Genomic DNA, 12,131 nt, shown 5'->3' on the forward strand with positions numbered 1-12,131 from the left:
GTGTTATATATATATAGATCAGTGGTGTAAACATGATTTTAGTGTGACTAAATCACTTACAAACCTTTTCTGTGTTACTGTAGCCAATTTTGCAACTTTGTTACCATGACAATGAAGTCAACAAACCCTAAAACCATAACATGACTGTAAAAATGACATAGACTTTACAACACAAAATAATACACAAGTTTTAAAAGAAAAAATAAATTAAGAAGAAAATAATAAGTGCTTTTGTAAAATGATAAGCTTTATATTTCTGTGTTTAACCTTCCAAAAATTGGCCACATTCATTTCCATTGTAAGTGCCTCACTGTAACATTGATTTTTCATTTTATAAAGAACAGGAGGAGTGAGTCAAAATAATTTTTTTGTGGTAATCAACTTTATGCCACAAATGCTGTTGATTGAGCTTAACTTTGATTACTGAACCCAGAAAATCCATTTAATTCCAAAGAATGGTACCCTCACGGGGGGCCTGGGTAGCTCAGCGAGTATTAATGCTGACTTCCACTCCTGGAGTTCGAATCCAGGTATGCTGATTGACTCCAGCCAGGTCTCCTAAGCAACCAAATTGGCCTGGTTTCTAGGGAGGATAGAGTCACATTGGATAACTTCCCTGTGGTTGCGATTAGTGGTTCTTGGTCTCAATGGGGTGCGTGGTAATCTGTGCGTGGATCGTGGAGGGTAGCATGAGCCTCCACATGCTGGGAGTCTCCGCGGTGTCATGCACAATGAGTCACGTGATAAGATACGTGGATTGAATGGAGCGGAGGCAACTGAGACTTGTCCTCTGCCACCCGGATTGAGGCAAGTAACCGCGCCACCACGAGGGCCTACTAAGTAGTGGGAATTGGGCATTCCAAATTGGGGAGAAAAGGGGATACAAAGAATGGTACTGTCAAACAAATAGAAATCTGAACCAGCAATACATATTCAATTGTTATATAGATTCATATCTAGTAGACTAATCTTAGACTGTATGTAATTCTGTCACAAATAATGTCCAGATTGACCAGAACTGAAAAACTGACAGCTACAAATATGACAGTAAGTCCTTTTACATTCCAGTGGACTTAATTAAATATTGAATTAAATGAGAAAGAGAGAGAAAAAAACTTTAAAAAGACCCCCCCCCACACACACACACACACACACACACACCTTAGACAATGTAGTATCTGCAGGGTATCTTTTCATTCAGTTTATTTGATAAAAAAAAACAAACAGATTATCACATGCTATAAATGTAAAATAATAATAATAATAAATTAACAAGGTAAAATCAAAAGATAATTTTTTTTATAAAGTAACACAATACAAACATGTAATATACAAACATCTAAATGTAATATTTACCTGTAATCTTGAGGCTATACAAATTTTAATAAAATAAAATACCACAGCTTAAAAATAGCCCAGCAATATGAGATTTCCTCTCTCTCTTTGTTGTGCTACCAAACACCAGTCTTTAGTAGCTCTAGAACAGGAACCACAAAATAAAGTTAATTGTACATTGTTATCAGCTGTGTTTGTTTTTTTCAAGCATCATTAATGAAGTCCTAAAAGACAACTTCATTCACCTACCTCTAAAATCTCATAAATCCACTCTAAAAACTCAGCCACTTTGGTGTAAACACCTGGATGGTTCGGCTCAGCACAGCCTGTTCCCCAGCTAACAACACCCACCAGCCTCCAGACGTTCTCATCCTGGCAAACCAGAGGACCTCCACTGTCGCCCTAAGGAAATGGAAATTGAGCACTATTTCCTCTAACATATTTATTAGTAAAAATATTTCAGTAAGGATATTCTCCACATAATATGCCTTTTGAATAGTTTTGGGGCTCACCTGACACGCATCTACCTTTCCTTCTGTATAGCCTGCACAAAGCATCCGAGAGGTGATTTCTCCATTATACATGCAAGAGCTATTACATTTCTTTGTACTTATCAATGGTACAGGTGCCTCTTTAAGAACCTCTGGTACATGAACTGCCAAAAAAAAAGAATTAAAGAATTTACATTTACTTACAATACAATTATTTATCTCATGACAACTAAATCAACAAGTTTTTGAAGGAGACATTACATTTATAAAATAACAGTACCATCATCAGGCTGTGTATATCCCCAACCAGAGATCCAGCACTGCATTCCTCCTGGAAGATCATGGTCATACTGCGGGAAACACACTGGTCTGATGGTATCTGGATATAAATGAATAAATGTGGAAAGTAAAGTTGATATAAAACCAAACATTCTATATTTTAGGAGTTTTGAAACCTAGGAGAATCAGTAATTAGGGCTAATAGTCAATTTATTCTTTTGTATCAATTATTGCTGAGAATGGCCCCCAAATAGAGATCATTCAATATATATTATAATCAAAATAATTCTACATATAATTTAATAAATATATGTTTTCATATAACTCAAAGAAGACATTGTATTATTAAGATATTATATTATAGTGGTATGTGCATGTGATGTAATCACATCGGAACTGATGCGTGGGCAACCCACCCGGAAGAGCAGCGCTGTTTACAACTGAGTAGGAGGAACGCTTTACAGAAGTTTAATTGGTTTTGGTTTAGATCTGTATTTGGATCTGTTTATTTACTCACAGTGGTGGATTTGTGTGCTTCTTCTGGATGTCTCAACCGAGAGAATAATGTGAGATTATGTCTGTAGCATGCCAACACGAATACCGTGTGAACTCACCCCTTTCATGCTGTGAACGTGAATACTGCTGCTTAGAAGTCTGCAACCCGACGGGAACAGAGAACCCGATGGTTTCGGAACGGGTACGGGCAAGTTTTTAAATTAGGATGTTTGTAATTAATGAAAAAATAAACAGGCTTACCGAACTTGTTTTGCGCACAAGCTCTCTGAGTTAGGGGCCGTTCACTCTGAATGTGTTATTCCGTGCGTATGTTCTGTTTTCCAATTGTTTAAACACATTCTGGACAAATGTCTTTGACATTTGCACGGCGTCTCACTTTTTCTTCTGCGTCTTGTGCAGGACCGGCATATTTTAAACACCGTGTCAAGTTAAAAAGAACTTCAAATAGTCAAAAACACATGTTGAAACTTGCGCTCTGTTTCATTCTTTGCGCTGGGTCTAGATTTTTTTCAGTACAGTTGTCACAAAGATTCAACATTCTAAACTAGTTCAGGCTGCATAAAGGGGACTGTTGCATTATTTCATTTTATTCCAGATTGTTCTGCACCAAGTGAAGTTTCAGCAAATAAATGGTAAGGCAATTATTTTTTCCCTTCTGCTCTAGTGTACTGAGGGGCTGCTGTGCTTTGTTAAAACTGTGTATTTTTACTTTTTTAATACTGTTAAGAATGTTGCCTATATGCTTACATAAAATATAGCCAATTGCAACAGTACTTGCTAGGAGAAGAAATTAGATAGTAAGCAATTTCGGGTGCGGGTCAGGTTCGGGCTTAAAATCTGACAGTATCTTTTGGGCCAAGTAGGGTCAGGCCACATGGTCTCGGGTACGGGTCAGGTTCGGGTTTCATTTTAAGGCCTGTGCAGACCTCTACTGTTTATAAGCGATGATTTATAGTTAATGTGATTTATAGTTCAAAGTGATTGTGTTGCTTTAGAATACATTAATTTAACCACTGGAGTCTTATAGATGACCTTTATGCTGACTGTCTGTGATTTTGGAGCTCTGAAGGTCTGACTGCCATCCACTTGCATTATAAGGACCTACAGAGCTAAGATATTTTTCTGTTTTTCTTCAAATGTATTCTGCTGAATTCAAACATGCCTAGGATGGCGAGTAAATGATGAGAGATTTTACATTTTTTGGGTGAACTAATCCATTAAACAGCTGGCAGTTTGTTGTCTGTACAGCTGAAACTGCATTGACTGCCCCCTGCTGACTGTGACTTGCATAAACATGAAAATGGCAAGAAGCTTGAGTGCAAACTTTATTGACTCGTTGGTAGGAACATTTCTTATTTTAGGATTTGCATAGGATCAGGGGTCATTATTAGTAGTGTTAATTTTTATACAATTAACTGCATTCAATTGACATGACTTTCAAATCATAACTGAAAGCACACAAAGTAGCACATACAGTATACACAACATTCAATTAATAAAGAACATTGATCACCTGAGAAATTCAAAGGATTTCTTAACTTCACCAAAGCGATATCATTGTCATGAGTCCTGTGATTGTAATTCATGTTGTAGATGATTCTCTCCACAGCAAAGCCTTGATATTGGGACAGTTTAGCTGAATTGCGAGTTACAATACCAGCATAAACCACCCAACTGGACACCTGAGGTAGCCTATAGCTTCAATAAGAAAACAGATCATTTACATTTACATTTAGTCATTTAGCAGACGCTTTTATCCAAAGTGACTTACAAATGAGACACATAGCAAGCAAGTTTTCATACAAAGTTTAACAACGTATGCAGTATAGGACTGCTACATTCTCACAGTGGCTGGAGTAGTAAAGATGCTAGCACAGAAGAAAGAGACAGACAAGTTTTTGTTTTGTACATTAAGTACATTAAGTGCAGGTTTAGTGCAGTAGTAAGTACAATTAGTGTGGGTTGGTTAAGTGCTCGTGGAACAGATGTGTTTTCAGCTGGTCCTTGAATGTTGAGAAGGTAACAGCAGATTGTGTGGAGGTTGGAAGTAAATTCCACCTCAAAGGGGCAGAGAAAGTGAGTGATCATGAAATAGACTTTGAGCCTCTTTGTGATGACTGCCAGGCGTCGCTCGTTCATAGACCTCAATGAGCGAGTTGGAGCATAGACCTGAAGAAGTGAATTGAAGTAAGAGCAGTGCTTCCTTTTAATTTCCTAGACTCTGGCGGCCCACCACAGTCTAATTTGTCCCGCCACAGTTTCATAATGAACCGGAGAGGTGGTGGCGTAGTGGCTAAAGCACAGGGCTGTTAATCAGAAGGTCTCTGGTTCAAACCCCACAGCCACCACCATTGTGTCCTTGAGCAAGACACTTAACTCCAGGTTGCTCCGGGGGGATTGTCCCTGTAATAAGTGCACTGTAAGTCGCTTTGGATAAAAGCGTCTGCCAAATGCATAAATGTAAATGTAACTGAAAATATTTTTACACTTCTCATAATAACATAAAAGATCTCTAACATGTTTTGTTCCCTTGCTTCTGCAAAGCATCTTTCACTCCCAGTCAGTCAGCCTCAGCCCCCGCTGCACCTGCACACGCTCACACACATACACAAACACACAAATACACTGGAATCGTTAACATTATTACCAGCGGCTCTGACATCATAACTATTTTCAGCATCTGAGGAGCAAGTTCAACACAAGTAACCCCTTTTGCTTAATTTCTTTGATTGCTCACAGGGCTTGACTTTAATGCTTGTGCAGGACAAGTGTATTTTTGAAGGGGCAAGTGAAAGAGAATATTGGTGTTAGTGTAGTTGAACCAAGATGAATAGTGAGGTTTTGGTCAACATATGGGTTGGCTGGGGATCATGAGGAGTTCTATTTTGGCAAAGTTGAGCTGAAGGTGTTGTTCCTTCATCCAGGCCGAAATGTCAGAGAGGCAGGCAGAGATAGGAGCTGAGACAGTAGGGTCATCAGGCTGGAATGACAGGTAAAGCTGTGGATCATCTGCGTAGCAGTAGTAGGAAAAGCCATGTGCATCAATGACCAGTCCCATTGATGTTGTGTACATCGAGAAGAGGAGGGGTCCAAGCACTGATCCTTGAGGAACCCCAGTGGTCAGCTGATGTGTACTGGACACCTCTCCTCTCCTGGAGACCTTGAACGATCTGCCAGTGAGATATGACTCAAACCATCCAAGCACAGTTCCTTCAATGCCCAGGTCAGAGAGTGTGGGCAGGAGGATCTTGTGGTTCACTGTGTCGAAGGCAGCAGACAAGTCAAGGAGGTTGAGGACAGATGATTTGGAGTAAGCTCTCCCCAGTTGCAGGGTTTCATCTACTGACAAGAGGGCAGTCTCTGTTGAGTGTCCGTTTTTGAAGCTAAAATTGTTCCTAATGTGATTAAATTGTGCCTAATGTGTTTATTATTAATTTCACAGCAGAGACCAATGCATAACTGTGGGAAACTCTGTTTCTAGTGCTAGTAGTATTGTGTATTACCGAATGCGCCTGTAATCTATTTAGGCCTTTACTTTTTGTATCCATTGCACTGTATATTGAACCACATTCCAACACTATTGTCTGTCTTTCCCCTACTTTCACTCATGTGCTTTGACTGAGAAATCGGTATTATTATACACTGTACTCTACACTGTGCTGTAATTGTCACAAATGGTAAATATGAATAGTAAGTATTGGTTATACTAAGTAAAGCATCTTACTTGTGGACACAGTGAGCAGCTGTAACTATCCATTGGTTTGTGATGATGGATCCTCCACAGGTGTGGCGGTTGATGTAGTAGAGACTCACTTGCCAGGGCCATCTGCCTAATGTGGCTTCCACTCCTCCAATAATCCTAGGCAACTTTGCCCTGGTCCCGCACTCTAAAATGAAGCAAACCCCCAACGCCCAGCCTCAGACAGAGGGTATATGTGAATAGTATGCATTTTTTCAGACTTTATTACTCACCAAAACATTTTAAAGCTATAACTTTTCCTGTGCTACAGCTTCCCCTGTAGTAGAAATAAACAACAGACTAAAGTTGTGTCAGTTGCCGTTCTGGCAACAATTAAAATGATTTGTATTTCAGCCTTTAGACCAAAAAGTACCTGAAACGCCATAAACTTTCCAAGTTGCTTTGGTATTCTGAGGTAATTTGAACAAATCCATCTGTGTAGTTTGGCCCAATATCTGTCAGATTAACCCCTTTGTGCTTTGATAATCTAAAAAAGAAGAGGAGATCATGGCCCTCATTGATCACACAGGAATTCGACATGCTGCTTCCAAATGTTCATGTACCCTGAAAATGTGCATTCTTGTGACTGTATTAGCCTACATAATTTACACCTATAAATTAAACTCACTTTTGGCGCTACCCTGTGGACATTTAATCTAAACAACACTTCCAGCTTTGGCCACTGGGGGGCAGTGATTCAAAATTTCGGTAAGCACATAATTATTTCAGCAGCAGAACTTTCGACCTCCACACATAGTCAACATGACCTGTATGCTATATTCGAAGTGTTCTACAATTAAACAACAGTTTTGTGTGAGGAACAGACCAAAACTTGTGTTATTTACTCAGAAATCTTTCCCTCCACCATAGCACATTCAAATAGCATCTCAAAACACATTGACAATGCTACTCATTTTAATGCATTTTTAAATGTAAGCACGAATGAGATTTCAAAACTCTGGCGGAGTGCATGTTTCCAGCTAAAAACCACTTGGCATTCTGTCTACTCCTCACACAACTCTATCATATGGCTTCAGAAGACTTGGAATTTTGTGCACAAGTTGTATTTAGTATGTTTATGGTACGTTCATTGTGCTTTTTGTCCATTTTGGACCTTGAAAGCACTGCCGATTTTTGTTGTATAGACAATGGGAGCTCTCTTCTGTTGTGTTCCATGGAAAAATGAAAATCACACAGGTTTGGGGTGATATGAGTCTGAATAAATGACGACAGAACATAATTTTTCCCCTTTAATTCCTCCAAAAGTCTGTACGCTGCTTCAACACAGCTGTCACTCAATGAATGGGTGACTTACAGAAAACAGCCACAGCTGGTACTCAAGTAAAAGGTGCTGAGAGCTGCAAGTGTGTATGTGTGATTCGGCTGTCAGCATGCTCACCTCAGATAGCCCAGCTGTCGACATACAAGTGTTCCCAATGAAGAGTTCCACCTCTCGTAACACACGGGCAGCCATGTCTGTAGCTTCTCCAGCTGGATCTCCAGAATAGAGTTCTGAGCACTGATCCTGTAAAACACTGAGCCCCATTCAATCAAAATCCCTCCTCATCAACATAGCACAGTGGACAGGATCTTTAGATATGGTTTATGGTATTTGGATTTGTAATTTAATTTATGTACAGGATATGTTGCAGTCTTTGTTGATGTGTTGTTGCTGTCCCCAAAGTAAAATACAGCGGGGCCATGTTTATTTGCAGATTTTGAATCCCAGATTGTCAACATGGTATCAGACATGGGTGTACAACATTATAACATTATTTATTATGGCCATAGAAATAGTGCAAAATTTAAAATATTTATTTTTCATTTTACACCATAATGTTGCTGTTATGATCCCTTGTTGTCTGTCCCGTGTTTTCTGTTTCACTCGTCACTGTTCACATTCCATGTCACGTTTTCCTTGTTGTCTGCCCCGTTTCACTTGTCTGTCTAAAAACTACACTTCCCACAATTCCCTGATCTCATCACTGCCATCATTGTTCTCACCTGTGTCTCGTTTAGTCTTCATTGTGTCTGTGTATTTAAACTCTGTTGTTTTCCTTTTCCTTTGTCGTTCGTTGTATGGTTTCCTGTTGTGCCTTTGCCCTTGTTTCCTGCTCGTCGTGTTTGTTCTTCCAGCTGTGTGTTCTTTTGTGTTAAAGTTAAGTTTTTCCCATTGTGGACTTTTCTTTGTGTTTACTTATTTGTTATTTATAAAATAAACCGCTTTTGGATCCAAACCACCTGTCTGCCTTCTCCTGCTTCCCACATCCATAACAGTTGCCTTGTTTTAAACATTTTAAATTAGTTTATATTCAGATTTAAATACAGTTTTTAATCACAGATTCTCAATGTAGTGTCAGACTTTAGGACCCCATTGTATACTGTATGATAGAGAACATATCTTTTGTGTGCATAGCCATGGTGCAACTCTCTGGTAGGCATGTTAGATTGGCCGTTATTTATGTCACTTTGTTTGTGGTGCCGACAATGTGTTAGGATGAATGTTCGCTGTGCTGTTTAAAATGCTAGGTCTCTATTGAGTATGAATTAAAGGGCACCACTCTCAAAAGAAGGCACAAGGCAAATACCTTTCCTGGGGTCTGTCACAGAGATGTCCTCAGTTACATTGCAAAAGGATGTGTCTTTGGTGTCTCCTAGGCTTGCAGGATTCTGAGCTGAGTTAGGTCTTAAGAGAAGTTTTACTGGAAAAATATATCAAACAAAGTTCATTTTATGACTCAACATGTTGTTGATTATAAGTGCACAAAATTTGACCAAAGCTTTAAAATAATAAACGGATTACCTATGAACCAAACTCCAACGACAACACCTCCCAGCACACAGAGTACACACAGAGCTGCTAACACTCTCAACAGTTTGTGGGTCGACACTTTTCCAGACACTAAATGAAAAACTAACATGTATTAATGCACACGAGTTAAGCATGTGGGCATCTCATTTACAATTATGAACAATATACAGTGGCCTTAAAGTATTTGTACACTTAAACCACACAAACATTTTTATACATTTCATCAGTAAGATAAAAATAGCAAATTGCTAACAACAAACAAATGATAATAGAAATCTGATCAGAACTTACGTCACTTTTCTTAACTATTTTTACCATTATTTTTAACCATCTAGTCTCAAAGTCATTTTTAAGTAGATGTATGAAGTCAGTTTCCCTAAAGTTCACGCAGGTGTCCTTGCAATTACATGTGTAGTTCCACTAGAAAGTATGTTAATGTTGGACAGAATATCTATAGTTTTATTCATTTAAAACCTAACAAATTTATTTTTATGCTTGAAAAGTGTGTTAGCACTATCTTTCTTTAAAATGATTGACACTTGGTTAGATATTTTGTTGGTCATACATATTTATAGTGTGGCGTAAAGGGATAGTTCACACAAAAATGAAAATTCTCTCATCATTTACTCACCCTCATGCCATCCCATATAGATGATTTCTTTCTTCTGCAGAACACAAATAAAGATTTTTAGAAGAGTATGTCAGCTATGTAGGTCCAAACAATGCAAATTAATGGTGGCCAGAAAAAGGACATAAAAGGCAGCATAAAATAATCCAGTGGTTTAATCTATGTCATCAGAAGCGAAATGACAGGTGTGGGTGAGAAACAGATCAATATATATATATATATATTTGTCTTTTTTTTTATTACTATAAATCTCCACTTTCACTTTCACATTCAGACACCTACTGATTGGGGCTGGTCAAAGTTGGAGATTTATAGTAAAAAATAACTTAAATATTGATCTGTTTCTAACCCACACCTATCATATAATTTCTGAAGACATGGATTTAACCACTGGAGTCGTATGGATTACTTTTATGCTACCGTTATGTCCTTTTTGGACCTTCTGAGTTCTGGTCACCATTCACTTGCATTGTGAGGACCATTAGACCTGAGATTTTCTTCTAAACATCTCTGCTTGTGTCCTACTGAAGAAAGAAATTCATGCACATCTGGAATGGCATGAGGGTGAGAAAATGAGACATTTGTATTTTTTGTAATGCTTAACCAGCATAATAATGAAAACTGTGAGTACATTATTACATTTGTTATTTTTGCATATTGAATCCCTCACATTTCTGGTGCTTTTAAGAATGCATTTCTGCTCAAATTAATGTTTGTTTAGACTTGCCTGGGTAGAGAAACTGTAGCTCTCTGATCCAGTTTGGATTATTTTGACCTGCTTCAACCCTGTCAACCCGTAGCTGCTCTGCATGGAGAGAGTGTCTGACTACCACAGGATTCTCAATCACCTCCACAGCATCTCTACTGAGACTCTGTAATATAATTACTGTCATGATCAACCACATCACAGTCAGCCATTATAAAAGAAATCTGGTTTACACCTCTGATGTAATGTAGAGTTAATGAACCAAGAGCTTACTTGTACTCATACTACATATTACACACTACTTCTGTGTGTAGGAGAAACATACTATGTAACATTATGAAAATACAGAAAAACTCAAGATTAGAGGTCTAATTCAGGATATTCTCACATGCAAATGAACAAGAAAACAAACCAATACCATATCAAAGCAATGCTAATACTCTGAAAAGTACTATGAGAATTTAATTTTATATTTGTTCTGTAAATAGGTTAGACATATACAGAATTCAAGATCTATACAGAGTGTATATCCATGTTAAAACATGTTTATTGATATAGTATATGGTAAAATAGCATCACTTATTTAAATGCACCTTACTCACTTTAAAATAGTGTAATTGATGGCCCAAAATAATCCTGTAAATAATGCTACATAATCTTGATAGGCATACCCACTTCTTGGTAAAAGGTGCAGTCATCATAAAGCACAAACAGGTTCGCATGAGTTGTTTACTAACACAAATGACTGTAGTGTGTTGTCTGCATAACTGCTTAATCTGGTGATACTGATTAGTGTTGTTGTCTTTTAGGAAGTCTCTACGTTTTCATAGTGTTCACAACCTACTGTAACCACATGGACTACACATTCTTAAAATTACTGAAAACATAACACAAAGGTTTTCTAAATCTTACTAAATAAAGAACATCTTGCCAAAAATAAGAGTATATTTTATGCCTTTAAATTTGGCCATACTTTCCTCACTCAGATGGGGTTTAAGATTTCTTGGCTGTAGCTGCTAGGTCACTTTCATCTACTCACCTCCATCACAGCAGAGATGCTCCACACGACCAGCTGTCTAACACGAGACCAATTGAGCAGAATGCAACTCTTGATTTTCATTTCACAAAGAGACAATGAGGTCAGCAGCGGAGCAAAGAATGAACCCGTTGTTGTACCAGGGGGTCATGGGGCCTATCCTCACTGTGTGAACCAACCCTCTGTAGGGCCAAACATCTCCAAAGATATTCCCCTGTCACTGATAGGATAAAGGCTGCTTAGCACCTCCCTTACCCGTGCCAGCACAGTGTCCACTGCTGGAAAGTTTATTACCTGACAGTTTACAGCTTCTGAGAAAATTACAATATGTTGAAAAGTCTCATATCAGGATTCAGGATTTCAAAACAGCAGATAAAGAGAGCATGTGTGCTACTGTATGTCAGTGTTCGTCAGGTACAGAGTACAGATTGCTGTCTCTGTATATGAGGTCTATAATTGCAAATGTTTAAAATGTTTTAGTAAACTATGATGAACCTACAACCTTATTGAATTCAGACCAAAAAGAAATAATCACATTACAGACAACTGAACTGTGTGAAATATACTGGAAAAGTTAAATCTAAAGCAA

At 38.3% G+C, this 12,131-nt stretch overlaps 1 pseudogene; it reads right to left on the bottom strand.

Moving 5' to 3' along the window:
* Positions 1 to 1,439: 1,439 nt before the first annotated feature.
* LOC127631665 (transmembrane protease serine 5-like) overlaps positions 1,440 to 12,131 on the bottom strand; it is a 40,024-nt pseudogene continuing 29,332 nt past the window's right edge.

Source organism: Xyrauchen texanus, chromosome 38 (assembly GCF_025860055.1).
Source record: "Xyrauchen texanus isolate HMW12.3.18 chromosome 38, RBS_HiC_50CHRs, whole genome shotgun sequence".
Taxonomy (NCBI): domain Eukaryota; kingdom Metazoa; phylum Chordata; class Actinopteri; order Cypriniformes; family Catostomidae; genus Xyrauchen; species Xyrauchen texanus.